Here is a 17,394-nt window from a genome sequence, read left to right on the forward strand (position 1 = left end):
AATGGGTGCAAAGACCCTGGGTCAGTAAGGGGGCCTTAATGAGGTGGCTTTGATTGGTGGGTATATATATGTAAGATATATTATTATTATTATTATTATTTTAAAATATTTTATGTATTTATTCATGAGACACACACAGAAGGAGGCAGAGACACAGGCAGAGGGAGAAGCAGGCTCCCTGCAGGGAGTCCAATGTGGGACTTGATCCCGGGACTCTGGGATCATGCCCTGAGCCAAAGGCAGACGCTCAACCACTGAGCCACCTAGGAGTAACAAAATATATTATTATTTTATTGGAAGATAAATGTAAGATATTATATATAATACTGGGTATAATATTCTAGTATGGTCACTTATACAACTTCTCATGAACACTCAGCTTAGGCATATTAACCTCTAGTAGTTCAGTATGCATGCCAGCAATCAGCAGAAATGAGAGCTCAACAGAGAAGACTTGTTTCTTTTTTTTTACATTTTTTAAAATTTAAATTCAATTTGCCAACTATAGTGAACACCCAGTGCTCATCCCATCAAATGCCCTCCTCATTGCCCATCACCCATTTACCCCATCTCTCTAGAAGACTCATTTTTGAGTGTGCTCACGGAGGTGCTGTCTGGGACTGAAAGCTTCCCATCAGCTTTCTCATGCCCCACTTCATGTCTTTGTTCCTCAGGCTGTAGATTAAAGGGTTCAGCATGGAGGACAGAACTGTGTAGATGACTGTCACCACCCTGTCCTTGATTGTATAGCTGGACAGAGGTCAGAAATAAACATAAATAATACTTCCATAAAAGAGAGTCACCATGGTGAGGTGGGAGCCATAGGTAGAGAAAGCTTTATGCTTCCCAGCAGCTGAGGGGATCTTAAGAATAGCAATGAGGACCCAGAAGTAAGAGATGATAACACATATAAAGGGGGTCATCAGTGTTATCAATCCTTCTGTGTTAATTACAACTTCATTGACAAATGTGGAAGAGCAGGAAAGTTTCAGTAGAGGGTTGATGTTGCAGAGGAAGTGGGGGTATAACATTGGAGTCACAGAAAGTGAGGCATTTATCAGAAGAACAAGTAAGAAGGAATGGAGGTCAGGGATGGAGCAGGAGAAGGCAAGCAGCAGGACACAGTGGCAGTGGCTCATGGTGGTGACATAATGGAAGGGGTCACAGATAGCCACAAAGCGATCAATGGCCATGGTCGCTAAGAAACTTTCTGTGTTGGCAAAAGCCAAGAAGAGATACATTTGGGTCATACACTCAGCATAGGAGATGGGCTTCTTTTTCTGATAGGAAGTTCACCAGCATCTTGGGAATGATGGTTGTGGTGTAGCAAATGTCAATGAAGGATAAGATGCTGAGGAAAAAAATACATAGGTGTCTAGAGCTGAGTGTCAGAGCAGATGGCTAGGATGATGAGCAGGTTTCCTCCCAGAGTGACCATGTACATGATGAAGAACAGGGCAAAGAATGGCTTCTGGTCCTCAGGAGAGAAGGAGAGTCCGAGGAGGAACTTGGAGACACTGCTGGTTTGGTTGACCTTCTCCATAATCCTGCACGTGCCAATGAATATGGAAAATCCTAGAGTTTTCAATTCAACAAGTTTCAATTTATTCCTATCTTTCCTAGGATTCCTATAAGTGGCCTGTGATTCTGTCTTCCCTTGCACAGTCCACAAAAAGTTGAACAATACAAAAGTATTGTTAAAAATGCAGGGACATCAGAGAGAGGATTTTCTTTCAGAAAGAATCCCAGGTGGACTTCAGTGATGCATATTTCTCTAGCTTCCCATAAACACTTATTCAGATATGTCAGGTTGAGGCTAATCTCTCTACTATCCTTGCAAACAAAACAAAGCAAATAGACAAAAAACCAAACACCTAAGTGAATCAGGTAAGAAGATAAATGCCAACTAGGTGCACAGTGTTTATAGTCACCCTTTCAGAGCCAACATTTCATTAAAAGCTGGCAAAAACCTCTATTACATATGAACCTATTTATTCAAACATTCTTAGACATTGGGGATTTGTGTCTTCACAGTTATCAAACACTGTTGCATTACATGCTCACTGGAAAGCCAATACTGAGATTACGAAGATGATTCATTCTCAATTCCTGTTCTTAGGGTTGTTAGAGTCTAGTGGGGAAGAAATTTTTAAACAAATAAGCACAATGAAATGCTACAGATATAGTGAGAGATGCACTGGAAAGAAAAGAGCTTAGTGTGGTGTCTTTGCTAAGATAGCACACATTTTAAAATCAGCTCCTTCGTTTTCTGGCTGTGTGGTCTTGAACTGATTACCTACTATCTTTGATTCTTGGTGTTCTCGTCTATAATATGGGGACAGCAAATACCTTCTCACTCTACCCCTACTTTTCCTCCTTTATCACTTGCTTTATTTCTTCCTTTACTTCTTACTCAAATCCTCTTCTCTCTCTGGTTTCCGGGATGTTCTTGAAAGCAGTTAGTTATTCTGTATTTCTTTGCAAAATAGCGAAGGCTTTAGCCTTTTTATTGTTTGACTACCCTTTGTTTTGAGACTTTGAGAGAGACCCATTTTATGTGTGCTTTCAGGATTTGGAAATGAATATGCAATTAAGATAAATAATAACAGTTATGCCTAAAACATATTGAGTCCTCATTATGTATCAGGCACTGAGCTAAATACTTCATGTATTTATATTTATATATATTATTCATGTATTTATTCATAACTACTCAAAACAGCTCTGATCTGGCTCTGGACAGTATTCCCCTTTAAAAGATTAGAAAATTGAGGTGAAAAGTGTTGAGTACTTTTCTCAAGGTCTTGTAGGCCACAAGAGCCAGAGCCTAGATCTCAGCTAGGATGGTCTGAAACACTACAGTATCTCCTCATGCTTTAGCAAAGCTTCAACAAGTTTATTGGTTAAGAAACAAATGTGCAGGGATCCCTGGGTGGCGCAGCGGTTTGGCGCCGGTCTTTGGCCCAGGGCGCGGTCCTGGAGACCCGGGATCGAATCCCACGTCGGGCTCCCGGTGCATGGAGCCTGCTTCTCCCTCTGCCTGTGTCTCTGCCTCTCTCTCTCTCTCTGTGACTATCATAAATAAATAAAAATTAAAAAAAAAAAAAAAGAAACAAATGTGCAGGAGTGTAATTTTTCACTGTGGAAATCTTTGACCTTAACATCCTTATTCCAGTAACTGACAGGCTATTTATTTATTTATTTGTTTGTTTATTTATTTATAAATTTATTTTTTATTGGTGTTCAATTTGCCAACATATAGAATAACACCCAGTGCTCATCCCATCAAGTGTCCCCCTCAGTGCCTGTCACCCAGTCACCCCCACCCGCCGCCCACCTCCCCTTCCACCACCCCTAGTTCGTTTCCCAGAGTTAGGAGTCTCTCATGTTCTGTCTCTCTTTCTGATATTTCCCACTCATTTTTCCTCCTTTCCCCTTTATTCCCTTTCACTATTTTTTATATTCCTCAAATGAATGAGACCATATAATGTTTGACTGACAGACTTTCAAAATCAATATTGCATGGAGTCCTTTACTGTAATTGCTAGAGACAGAACCTCTCTCAAGCCCCGTGTTGACTGGGGCTGTGTAATTGGAGCTGTGGCAGGGTACAGCAAAATACTTGGGATGTAGAGACAGAAGCTGTGGGTTTAAGTCCTGGCTCTGCTACTCACAACGAATCTTTGGCAAAGTCCCTTCCCTCCTCTGTTTCACTTTCCTCATATAAGACAAAATAAAGCTTGCTCTCAAGAGAAGAGTGAGGAACATGTATGAGGAAGCAGTTTGTAAGCTATGAGCACAATATCCGTCATGGGGATAACTGGGAAATGTCTGATAAAGAAGCTGGTGGCCAGGAAGGAGAGGCTGGACCAAATGCAGAGGGTAAGGGACAGACCTCTGGCTGTGAGAGCAGAGGGGCCTGGGACGAGAAGCATGCAGGGGGCTAGTGTTGCCAGAATCAGAATCATTTTTCCATCTTCTGTCTCGTGTCTATCAGCATGGACTTTGTTTCTCCAGGGATCTATCTGTTTTTATTGCCTAAATATCTCTCGAATCTTGTAGGCCTTTTCATCTCCCCACTGGCACTCTGGTGAAAGCCATCATTCCCGCCTAACATAAGTATGTTATGTTATTATGTATTGCATATGTATTGGAGTATTGTCCTCATGACATATTTGGCTCCCACAGCCTCTCTTGACATTCTCTGAGAATGTCACCACCATTCCATTCTCTGCAATGAAACCACAACATTCTTTTAACAATAAAAAAAATGTGATCATCTTACTCTTCAGGTTAAAGTCTGGTTTAGTGTCCTAGGGCTGCTATAACAAAGTAACACAAACTGGGTGGCTTAAAACAATAGAAATGTATTTTCTCTCAGTTCTAGAAGCTACAAGTCCACCATCAAGGAGTTGGCAGGCTTAGTTCCTTCTGGGGGCTGTGAGGGGTCTGGTCCATGCCTCTCTTCTTGACTTGTAGGTGCTGGTCTTCTCTCTTCTTTTCTTCACATTGTCTTCCCTCATATAAATGTGTTTCTGTGTCCAAATTCCGTCTTTTCATGACGATGTCAGTCATGTTGGGGTAAGATCTGCTCTAATGACTTCATTTTTACTGGATCACTTCTATAAAGACCCTATTTCCAAATAAGGTCACATTCTGAGGTACTGGGGATTAGGACTCCGATGTATCTTTTTTGAGGGACACACCCCATAACAGGCACTTTCATGCTGCATAAGCCTCCCCATTATCCACAGAATTCTTTCCTGTGGTTCATGGAGCTTCCTGAGAGGTGGCTCCTGTGTGCTCTTTGGCTCATCTCCTGCCTCCTTCCCTGCCTTCTCACATTTTAAGCTCCAACTCTAAGGCATGTCTTGCATTTTCTTGCCTCAGGGATTTGTTATTCCACCTGCCTGAATTACCTGTTATACCTATCTGTTACCCTAGTGGTAGATCCTCACCCTTTCAGACCCTGGCTGTCCCTCCTGCCCACACACTAGGGACTGGAACTGAATCTTAGGATGTACAACACTGTCTTCCTCACTAGACTTTAAGTTGCCCAAGTATGAGGACCACGTCTGGTTCTTTGTTACCCGCACCCCCCACCCCGCCCCTCTGGTGTAGTGTCTGGAACATAATAGTCCCTTGATAAATATTCGTGGAATGAAAGAATGCCTGGATGGTCATTTCTGATTCTGAACAGATGTAAAGAGGAAATGCAATGGCCCTCAAGTGGTTGTCTAAAGAACAGCACTCCATGTAATTCACTGCGGGTGGGGCACAGGCCAGACAGGAATGAAGGAGCCTTCTCTCCTGGAAGGTGCCCTTTGGTTTCCTACTGCTTGGATTTTAAAACACAGGGACTCATGTTTTAGACTTGTAGGGAATCTATGCTGGAGAAACTCTTAGAGATCATGTAGTCCAACCCCCTCACTTTAAAGAAGAGGGATATTGAGGCCTGCTGGGAAGAAGGACCTTCATTATCATGATATTTGAATTGCTAGGACCAGGGGCCTCTTGGCTCCCCACTGAGGGGGAGAAAATGCCTCTGCTGTTGCAGAGGTCACACTGAGTGTGTGGGTCCACTTTCTAGGTATGGGGTCTTCTCTTTGTCAGGTGAGTGGTCTAGAGCAAGTTACTTAACTTCTTTGTGACATAGTTTTTCCATCTGTGAAGGGATAATGGGAAAACCTGTCTCACAGCATGACTGGCTCAGTGGACATGTAAAAGCATAGTGCCTGGCAGAGGGTCAGCACCCCCACCTCTCCCTGAGTTCACAATTTATACTACAAGACAGGGGAAAATATTTTGATAAAGTAAATAACCAAGCGTGGTCAAATTTTGGAAGCCTGCCTGTTCTGCACTTAGATTAACCAAACATGTGAAAACCAGAGGCTTAGTCATAGTGAGCACCCATTCCTTTTTGAACACAGATAGCACTCAACTTTGTTGGGTTAATTTTGACAAAAACACATGGATAACCCCTTTTCTGATTCACTGATATCTAATCAATCCACTCAAAATGATTTTGACATGGGCACTTGGGAACTCACTGTTCTCAGATGGCAGGCAATGGGAAAGGCAGGCCTGGTAAGCATGTGGACTGTAAACGTGGACTTTTGTCCTGGTTGTTTGCTATATCCAGATGTTTTCTCTCCACTGTACTCTCTCCAGATGCAAAGGATGTTTCTGTGCCATGTCTGCAAATTTATTTAGAATCTGTACTTCAGGAAATGGTTCCAGGCTCCTTATGTTCTCCCTTCACCTCTGCTACAGGAAATGAGGGGAGCAAGGAGAAGCAGCACACATGGTCAGCACATCTCCGGACACTGTTTCAAATTTCTTTCTCATCTCCACCTCTCATCTCCATCCCCAGCCTGACTCCTCACTGCAGAAGACTGTCACCCAGAGTCACCAAGCTGAGGACTTATGTGTCCAGAGACCTCTCTCAGCTTGTAATGCTTTGGCCTCTATTCACCAGGCCTCTGTAGCAGCCCTTGTGCTCTGAGGGAACAGTGTATTCTCTCTGCCTGCTGTTTCCTCAGGGAAGTCTGTTCTGTGCCTGCTCTGGGTTTAGAAAGCAAAGCATAGCCCAAGGGGATGGAGAATGTCTGGGGCCTCCTACTTGTTGAGAGTATTCCCTACTCAGATTGATGGCCAGGTCTCACAGGTGTGCCTCAGCTTCCCCATTTGTAGGTGACTGAGGGTTGAGGAACAATGTTGGGTATTTTGGAAGATGGGGATGTCAATGGAAGTGACCTGCTGTTTTTATTTTGGTGGGGAGAGTAGTATAGATAATTGAGGGGCAACAGTTTTCAGACAATGGAAGGGAGTGTGTATCAGTGCACATAAGCACCTGTGTGTGTGTGCTTGTGCTCATCCAAGGACAAGTGATGAAGGTAGATTAAAGTCTGATGTTGGTTTATAAGATAGTATCAGTTTCTTCAGTTTCAAAGAGGTGTTGATGATGTCAGGGGCTCCTAAGTGTTGGATTTCCAATATGGAGTCAGAGTAATATTTTACATGGTTTATCCATTGTGAAAGCTCTTAGATTTCTTCTACATTCAGCTGAAGTAGTGGCCCAGCTGGTGTGGAGTCGTCTGTACTCTGGGGAGCACCTCTGGCTCTTGGGTTAAGGAGGAGTGTGCAGGCATGGCTCTTTGGATGTTGGGAAGCATCATCAAGAATTTCTGTATGGGCACTGAGGAGGGCACTCAATGGGATGAGCACTGGGTGTCATACTACATGTTAGCAAGTCAAACTTCAATTTTAAAAAAGGATAAAAAAAGAATTTCTGTACAGATCAGAAGAGGTGGAAGCATGTTCAGGAGAAAGACTAGACTCAATTAATTTATATGCTGGGGTTCCTGAAAGTTATCCTCTGAAGTATCCCAGAGTCACATGAACCCCCCCCCCCAAAACTAGACAAGTGTTTGGCTCCCTTCCTTGCTTGCCCTTTCCTTTCCTTTCCTTTCCTTTCCTTTCCTTTCCTTTCCTTTCCTTTCCTTTCCTTTCCTTTCCTTTCCTTTCCTTTCCTTTCCTTTCCTTTCCTCTCCTCTCCTCTCCTCTCCTCTCCTCTCCCTTTTCCTTCCTTCCTTCCTTCCTTCCTTCCTTCCTTCCTTCCTTTTATTTCTTCTTCTTCTTCTTCTTCTTCTTCTTCTTCTTCTTCTTCTTTCTTTCTTTCTTTCTTTCTTTCTTTCTTTCTTCTTTCTTTCTTTCTCTCTTTTTTTTCTCCTACTTCATCCTGTCCTGAAAAGAATAGGGTTGTTTAGAAAGATAGATACAACAAACGTAAAGAAAATAAATACTCTTAATGATTAAATATTTAGTCAAAAAATACATCAAAAGTAGCCAACGGACAAGAAGCAAAAAAGTAAGGTGTAAAAGATAATAGTGTGAGGGAGGACACAAGATCAGCAGCAAGTGCTGATACCCTTGCTGGAAGTTCACTGGGCTCTGAGTTTGCTGATGATCAAAGTGGAGAGGGTGAGAAGGTCATTTACAAGACTCTCAGTACCCAAGAGATAAAAGCAAAGCAGTTATTTTTTTTTTTTTTTTATGCAATGTCTTTTTTTTTTTTTTTTTTTTTTTTAATTTATGATAGTCATAGAGAGAGAGGCAGAGACACAGGCGGAGGGAGAAGCAGGCTCCATGCACCGGGAGCCTGATGTGGGATTCGATCCCGGGTCTCCAAGATCGCGCCCTGGGCCAAAGGCAGGCGCCAAACCGCTGCGCCACCCAGGGATCCCAAGCAAAGCAGTTATGTAGGAAACACATTACCAATTCTGGCTCTATGGTCTGAGAGAAATATCTCTTGTGGGTTTTTATGAAGAGATTACTGTGCACTACAAAGAAAACCTTCTCCAAGAGACCCTTAGAGGAAACAGAAAATTCTTCTAACTTCCTCAGTGGAGGCTTAGGGGACATCCTGCCAAGATCCAATTTAGTCAAAGCGATTCTCAGGGACCTGTAGTGTAGGCAGGTCTGCAGCTCTCTGATGGTCTGGCTTGCTTCGATGCTAGTCTTTCCTGAGGGGCAGTGGTTCTTCATGTAGAGACATGCCTGACTGACTCTCCTACAGCATTGTTAGATGCACTACAAGAGACTGTGAACCATCTGGTATGGTATGTACATTTCCTATATAGGTAGAAGTGTGCTTTTTTTTTTTTTTCCTTTCTGGGGACGATTTACACTATTTTCATTAGATTCTCACATAGATCCTTGAACTAAAATAGACTGAACCCTCTATGCAGAGGACTGGTGCTTAAGAAGCCCTCTGTGAACCTTGTTTATCTCCACAAGGGTTTTGATAGTTATGTTAGTGGTGATGAGTTCTGGATTAGCAAGTGCCCAGAGGGTCACTCCTCTGAGTGCCTGACTCCTCAGCTCTCACTGTCAGCCATGCTGGGCTAGGAATGAGATGCGCTTGCTGCGGTTAAGAAGCCTGATAAGGACAAAGGCCTTTGCCCATTCTAGCTAATCTGACTGGCATCCTGTGGAGTAGGACAGCACACCCTTCTGTTTAGGAGGTTAGCTTGCCTCTGCTTGAATGTGAACCTGAAAATTTCCCCTGGTAAATCCAAGCCTCCCATAAAGAGGAATCTGGAATCTGCTCTAACACAATGCTCAAGACCACCAAATATCTGTGCCAAAAGTAGAGCCACCATAATTTTAGCCTGGAGCTTTCCTTTTGTAGCTCTGGTTTTAAATTTCAGAAGTAGTTTGAGCTCTTTGTAATATATTCAAATAATTTAGAAGTTTAGTCAAAGTGAAGAGTCTCCCATTCTAATCCCCATAGAACTCTTCTCTTTCTACACAAACATGTATAGACACAAAGCCTTGTCATTTGTATTGTTCTGCAAATTCTTTCCCCCATCGAATCAGTTCTATAAACAGTTCCTATAAATAGCACTGATATTAAAAATATCTAACAATTCGACTACTGATATAAATTCATTTATAAATATAAAATACTCCATTTAGAGCCTAACTCAACCTAACTGTATACATCAAAGGTCCCTGAGTTATGGCCTGCTGGCCAGATTACGTCTACCACCTGTGTCTGTAATAAAGTTTTATTGGAACACAGCACACTCATTTGCTTACATATTGTCTGTGACTGCTTTTGCACTACTGTCACAGTGTTGATACTTGTGACAGAGACTGTATAATCTGAAAAGTATTTACTGTCTGGCCTTTTACAGAAAAATTTGCTGAATCCTGATAAATATTATAGCATCCCTTAAGAATCATTACAAGCTGGAGGGCAAATAGTTTGTCAAGTTATTTTAATGATTTACAAGTAATTTGTTTATTTGAGAGTATTTTATGAGTTGATTGAAAAACATTTTATGGAAGTAGAAACTTGCATAGAAACTATGCAAGTCATAAGAGATTTATCACAAAATGGAAACAGCCATTTAACCACTACTGAACTCTTATCTGCATCCTAGAGCAGATAAAGAGGAACCTCTCTTTCCCATGCCTCCTACTAATTACTATCCTTTCCTCCTCCTCCCAAAGATAACCCCTCTCCTACTTCTAATACTATAGATCAGGTTTTCCTATTTTTAAGCTTACATAAATGGAATCATATCATATGTATTCTTTTGTGCCTGGTCTCCTTGTTTGAGATTATGTTTCAGAGATTTTTAGCAGAGTGTTCTTTTTTTCCAGAGATTTTTGTTTTGTGTATTTGTAGGTAGTTCATTTTAATCATTTTATAGTATTTGTTTGTATTGCTATATTTCAGTTTAATTAATAATTTTGTCGTTAATGGACATTTGGGTTGCTTTCGGTTCTTTGTTCTTCTGATGATAAAGGTGGAATATTTGTTGCTATAAATATTCTTGTAAATATTTGAAACACATTTACACATCTTTCTGTGCGGCATATATCAGGATCCTAGGGTGTGGATATATTCAATTATAGTAGATAGCGCCAAATAATTTTTCCAGTGTGCTTGTTGCAATTTGCATCCCATCAATACCATATGGGTTCTAGTGCTCTCTCTCTCTACCAACATGTGTGGTTTCATTCCTTTCTTTTTTTTTTTTTTTACACATTTTTTAAATTGGAGTTCAATTTGCCAACATATAGCATAACACCCAGTGCTCATCCCATCAAGTGCCCCGCTCAGTGCCGGTCACCCAGTCACCCCCACCCCCTGCCCACCTCCCTTTCACCACCCCTTGTTTGCTTCCCAGAGTTAGGAGTCTCTCATGTTCTATCTCTCTTTCTGATATTTCCCACTCATTTTTTCTCCTTTCCCCTTTATTCCCTTTCACTATTTTTTATATTCCCCAAATGAATAAGACCATATAATGTTTGTCCTTCTCCGGTTGACTTATTTCACTCAGCATAATACCCTCCCGCAGGAAACAACAAATGTTGGAGAAGATGTGGAGAAAGGGGAACCCTCTTGGACTGTTGGTGGGAATGTGAACTGGTGCAGCCACTCTGGAAAACTGTGGAGGTTCCTCAAAGAGTTAAAAATAGACCTGCCCTACGACCCAGCAATTGCACTGCTGGGGATTTACCCGAAAGATACAGATGCAATGAAACGCCGGGACACCTGCACCCCAATGTTTATAGCAGCAATGTGGTTTCATTTTCTACTTCTCTGAGGACTAATGACATTGAACCCATTTCATTTGTTTCCTGGCCATTGCAAATCCTCTTATAAAATGCCTGCTCAAGTCTATTCCTCACCTTCCAATTGGGTTGCCTGTTTTTTTTTTTTTTAACAAATTCAAGGCATTTAAAAATCTAATATGGATAAGATATATCCATAAGCATGTAGTTATAGGTAATGCAAATAATTTCTTTCACCAGGTGGCTTGCTTTTTCATTTTCTCAGTGGTGTCTATTGATGAATAGAAATCCTCAATTTTAATGTAATTTATCATTTTTCTCCTTTGTGGTTATTTTATTTTCTGTCTTAAAAAATTCCCTAAAGTCATAAAGATACTCTTTTGTGATATTTTCTATAAAATTTGTTTTATCTTTTGCACTAAGATTTATAAGTGTGAATTAATTATTTTATATGGTGTGAGATAGGGGTTTCCCCTCCTACATGTATATGCAAGTAATCCAGAACTATTTCTTGGAAAGATTACCTCTTACAATTGCTTTGCAGGGCCAACTGTCATGACCAACCATCAATAAATGTGGTCTGTTTTGGGTGTCTCTATTTTATTCCTTTTTGTCTACTTGACTACCTTTGAGCCAATGTTCTAATTTAATGATTGTCATTTTATAAGTCTTGATATCTCATGGAATACATTTCCCATCTTGTTACTCTTTTTCAAGTTCATTTGTGGCTAATCCTGGTTTTTTGCCTTTCCATGTAAGTTTATGAATCAGTCTATCAAAAATACTTACTTGGGTTCTTTTCCTATTTATTTATTTATTTATTTATTTATTTATTTATTTATTGTATATTTTTTTTATTGGAGTTCGATTTGCCAACATATAGTATAACACCCAGTGCTCATCCCGTCAAGTGCTCCCCTCAGTGCCCATCACCCAGTCACCCTATTTCCCCATCCACCTCCCCTTCCACTACCCATTGTTTGTTTCCCAACAGTTAGCTGTCTCTCATGTTCTGTCACCCTCTCTGATATTTCCCATTCAATTTCTCTCCTTTCCCCTTTAATCCTTTTCACTATTTTTTATATTCGCTGCTTCATTTTTTTTTTTAAGATTTATTTTTTTAGGGATCCCTGAGTGGCGCAGCGGTTTGGCGCCTGCCTTTGGCCCAGGGCGCGATCCTGGAGACCCGGGATCGAATCCCACATCGGGCTCCCGGTGCATGGAGCCTGCTTCTCCCTCTGCCTGTGTCTCTGCCTCTCTCTCTCTCTGTGACTATCATAAATAAAAATAAAAAAGAAATTAAAAAAAATAAAAATAAAAAATAAAAGATTTATTTTTTTATTTGAGAGAAAGAGAGCGAGAGCGAGAGAGAGAGAAGCAGACTCCCCCCTGAGTGTGGAGCCCAACCATGCTTTATAATTTTTGGCGTTGAGGTCCTCCACATCTTCATTTATCTCTATGCATTTGTTTTTTTTTTTTTTTAATTTATGATAGTCACAGAGAGAGCGAGAGAGGCAGAGACACAGGCAGAGGGAGAAGCCCTCTGCCTCCATGAACCAGGCGCGCGATGTGGGATTTGATCCTGGGTCTCCAGGATCGCGCCCTGGGCCAAAGGCAGGCGCCAAACTGCTGTGCCACTCAGGGATCCCTGCGTTTGGTTTTTGATGCTTATTTAAATAAGGTCTTTTTAAAAATTCAGTTTTATAGCTTTATGGAAATATAATCAATTTTTTATTTCAAGTTTTTATTTAAATTCTAGTTAGTTAACATATTGTTAGTGTATAGAAATGCCACTGACTTCTGGGAATTGATTTTGTAGCCTGCCACATTGCTGAATTGCTGTGTGAGTTCTAGCAATCGTAGGGTGGAGGCTTTTGGGTTTTCTATGTAGAGTATCATGTCATCAGAGAAGAGGGAGAGTTTGACTTCTTCTTTGCCAATTTGAATGCCTTTAATGTCTTTTTGTTGTCTGATTGCTGAGGCGAGGACTTCCAGTACTATGTTGAATAGCAGTGGTGAGAGTGGGCATCCCTGTCTTGTTCCTGATCTTAGGGGAAAGGCTCCCAGTGTTTCCCCATTGAGAATGATATTTGCTGTGGGCTTTTCATAGATGGCTTTTAAGATGCTGAGGCATGTTCCCTCTATCCCTATACTCTGAAGAGTTTTGATCAGGAGTGGATGCTGTATTTTGCCAAATGCTTTCTCTGCATCTATTGAGAGGATCATATGGTTCTTGTATTTTCTCTTGCTGATATAATCAATCACATTGATTGTTTTATGAGTGTTGAACCAACCTTGCATCCCGGGGATAAATCCCACTTGGTCATGGTTAATAGTCTTCTTAATGTTAGTTAATGTATATGGTAAAAATTGGTTTCAGGTGTTGAATTAAGTTATTCATCACTTATATATAACACCCACTGTTCATCATAACAAGTGCCCTCCTTAATATCCATACCCAGTTAACCAAACACCTGCCCACCTCCCTTCATCAGCCTTCAGTTCTCTATCATTAACAGTCTCTTTATGGGTTGCGTGCCTCTCTCTCTTTTTTTCCCTTCCACTATGTTCATCTGTTTGTTTCTTAAATTCCATATATGAGTACAATCATATGATATTTGTCTTTCTCTGATTGACTTATTATTTCATTTAGCATAATACTCTCTAGCTTCTTCAATGGACAAATGGACATTTGGGCTTTTTCTTTTTTTTAATAATAAATTTATTTTTTATTGGTGTTCAATTTGCCAACATACAGAATAACAGCCAGTGCTGGTCGGGGGGGGGGCAAGATGGCAGAAGAGTAGGGTCCCCAAGTCACCTGTCCCCACCAAATTACCTAGATAACCTTCAAATCATCCTGAAAAATCTACGAATTCGACCTGAGATTTAAAGAGAGAACAACTGAAGCGCCACAGTGAGAAGAGTTCGTGCTTCTATCAAGGTAGGAAATCAAGAAACAAAAGGCCTCCAAGGGGGAGGGGCCCCGCGAGGAGCTGGGCTGAGGCCGGGGCGAGTGTCCCCAGGACAGGAGAGCCCGTCCCGGAGAAGCAGGAGCTGCACCAACCGTCCCGGGAGGAAAGGCGCCCACAGGGAGTTAGAGCAGGACCCAGGAGGGCGGGGATGCCCTCGGGCTCCCGGGGACACTAACAGGCACCTGCGCCCTGGGAGAGTGCACCGAGCTCCCTAAAGGCTGCAGCGCACACGGCGGGACCCGGAGCAGCTCGGAGGGGCTCAGGTGGGGGCTCTGCAGAGGGGGCTGCGGGGCAGGAGCGCGAATCCAACAGCGCAGGCCCCGGAGCACAGGGCGCTAGGACATAGCCCAGGATCCAGCCTCCCCCAGGACAGGCAGAGGCCGGGAGGGCCCATGACCGCAAGGACACTCCTGCCGTGAGCTGAGCAGATCAGTGGCCCCGCCCCGGAGCCTCCAGGCCCTGCAGACTGAGAGCTCCGTGGTGACTGCAGGAGCTGACTCCAGGGCTACAGAGCTGGCCCCGCCACTGGGGTTGTTCCTCCTGGGGCCTCACGGGGTAAACAACCCCCACTGAGCCCTGCACCAGGCAGGGGGCAGAGCAGCTCCCCCAAGTGCTAACACCTGAAAATCAGCACAACAGGCCCCTCCCCCAGAAGACCAGCTAGACGGACTGTGGAGTTCCAGAAGAAGTCAAGGGAATTAAAGTATACAGAATCAGAAGATAGTCCCCCGTGTTTTTTGTTTTGTTTTTGTTTTTTTCTTTTTGATTTCTGATTGCTTCCCCACCCCCTTTTTTTCACCTTTCTTTTTCTTTCTCTTTTTCTTCTCTTTCTTCGTTTTTTTCTTCCCTTTTCTTGTTTCTTTTTCTCTTTTATTTCCTCCTCTCTCTCTCTTTTTCTCCTTTTCCCAATACAACTTGTTTTTGGCCACTCTGCACTGAGCAAAATGACTAGAAGGAAAACCTCACGTTAAAAGAAAGAATCAGAAACAGTCCTCTCTCCCACAGAGTTGCAAAATCTGGATTACAATTCAATGTGAGAAAGCCAATTCAGAAGCACTATTATACAGCTACTGGTGGCTCTAGAAAAAAGCATAAAGGACTCAAGAGACTTCATGACTGCAGAATTTAGATCCAATCAGGCAGAAATTAAAAATCAATTGAATGAGATGCAATCCAAACTAGAAGTCCTATCGACGAGGTTTAACGAGGTGGAAGAACGAGTGAGTGACATAGAAGACAAGTTGATGGCAAAGAGGGAAACTGAGGAAAAAAGAGACAATTGAAAGACCATGAAGACAGATTAAGGGAAATAAACGATAGCCTGAGGAAGAAAAACCTACATTTAATTGGGGTTCCTGAGGGCGCCGAAAGGGACAGAGGGCCAGAATACGTATTTGAACAAATCATAGCTGAAAACTTTCCTAATCTGGGAAGGGAAACAGGCATTCAGATCCAGGAAATAGAGAGATTCCCCCGCCCCTAAAATCAATAAAAACCGTTCAACACCTGGACACTTAATAGTGAAGCTTGCAAATTCCAAAGATAAAGAGAAGATCCTTAAAGCAGCAAGAGACAAGAAATCCCTGACTTTGATGGGGAGGAGTATGAGGGTAACAGCAGACCTCTCCACAGAGACCTGGCAGGCCAGAAAGGGCTGGCAGGATATATTCAGGGTCCTAAATGAGAAGAACATGCAACCAAGAATACTTTATCCAGCAAGGCTCTCATTCAAAATGGAAGGAGAGATAAAGAGCTTCCAAGACAGGCAGGAACTGAAAGAATATGTGACCTCCAAATCACCTCTGCAAGAAATTTTAAGGGGGACTCTTAAAATTCCCCTTTAAGAAGAAGTCGAATGGAACAATCCACAAGAAAAAGGACTGAATAGGTATCATGATGACCCTAAACTCATATCTGTCGATAGTAACTCTGAACCTGAGCGGGCTTAATGACCCCATCAAAGGCGCAGGGTTTCAGACTGGATAAAAAAGCAAGACCTATCTATTTGCTGTCTACAAGAGACTCATTTTAGACAGAAGGACACCTACAACCTGAAAATAAAAGGTTGGAGAACAATTTGCCATTAAAATGGTCCTCAAAAGAAAGCTGGGGTAGCCATCCTTATATCAGATAAACTAAAATTTACCCCGAAGACTGTACTGAGAGATGAAGAGGGACACTGTCTCATACTTAAAGGATCTATCCAACAAGAGGACTTAACAATCCTCAATATATATGCCCCGAATGTGGGAGCTGCCAAATATATAAATCAATTAATAACCAAAGTGTAGAAATACTTAGATAATAATACACTTATACTTGGTGAATTCAAACTAGCTCTTTGTATATTCGATAGGACTTCTAAGCACATCTCCAAAGAAACGACAGCTTTAAATGATACACTGGACCAGATGGATTTCACAGATATCTACAGAACTTTACATCCAAACTCAACAGAATACACATTCTTCTCAAGTGCACATGGAACTTTCTCCAGAAGAGACCAGATACTGGGTCACATATCGGGTCTGAACCGATACCAAAAGATTGGGATCATTCCCTGCATATTCTCAGACCATAATGCCTTGAAATTAGAACTAAATCACAACAAGACATTTGGAAGGACTTCAAACACGTGGAGGTTAAGGACCGCTAAAAGATGAAAGGGCCAACCAGGAAATTAAGGAAGAATTAAAAAGATTCATGGAAACTAATGAGAATGAAGATACAACCGTTCAAAAATCTTTGGGATGCAGCAAAAGCAGTCCTGAGGGGGAAATACATTGCAATACAAGCATCCATTCAAAAACTGGAAAGAACTCAAATACAAAAGCTAACCTTACACATAAAGGAGCTAGAGAAAAAACAGCAGATGGACCCTACGCCCAGCAGAAGAAGAGAGTTAATTAAAATTTGAGCAGAACTCAATGAAATCGAGACCAGAAGAACTGTGGAACAGATCAACAGAACCAGGAGTTGGTTCTTTGAAAGAATTAATAAGATAGATAAACCATTAGCCAACCTTATTAAAAAGAAGAGAGAGAAGACTCAAATTAATAAAATCATGAATGAGAAAGGAGAGATCACTACCAACACCAAGGAAATGCAAACAATTTAAAAACATATTATGAACAGCTCTACGCCAATAAATTAGACAATCTAGAAGAAATGGACGCATTCCTGGAAAGCCACAAACTACCAAAACTGGAACAGGAAGAAATAGAAAACCTGAACAGGCCAATAACCAGGGAGGAAATTGAAGCAGTCATCAAAAACCTCCCAAGACACAAGAGTCCAGGGCCAGATGGCTTCCCAGGGGAATTCTATC

At 41.9% G+C, this 17,394-nt stretch overlaps 1 pseudogene; it reads right to left on the minus strand.

The window, feature by feature from the left end:
* Window positions 1-599: 599 nt before the first annotated feature.
* On the minus strand, window positions 600-1,543 carry LOC121473157 (annotated as a pseudogene).
* Window positions 1,544-17,394: the final 15,851 nt, after the last annotated feature.

This window comes from Vulpes lagopus, chromosome 12 (genome assembly GCF_018345385.1).
Source record: "Vulpes lagopus strain Blue_001 chromosome 12, ASM1834538v1, whole genome shotgun sequence".
In the NCBI taxonomy this organism is placed as follows: Eukaryota; Metazoa; Chordata; class Mammalia; order Carnivora; family Canidae; genus Vulpes; species Vulpes lagopus.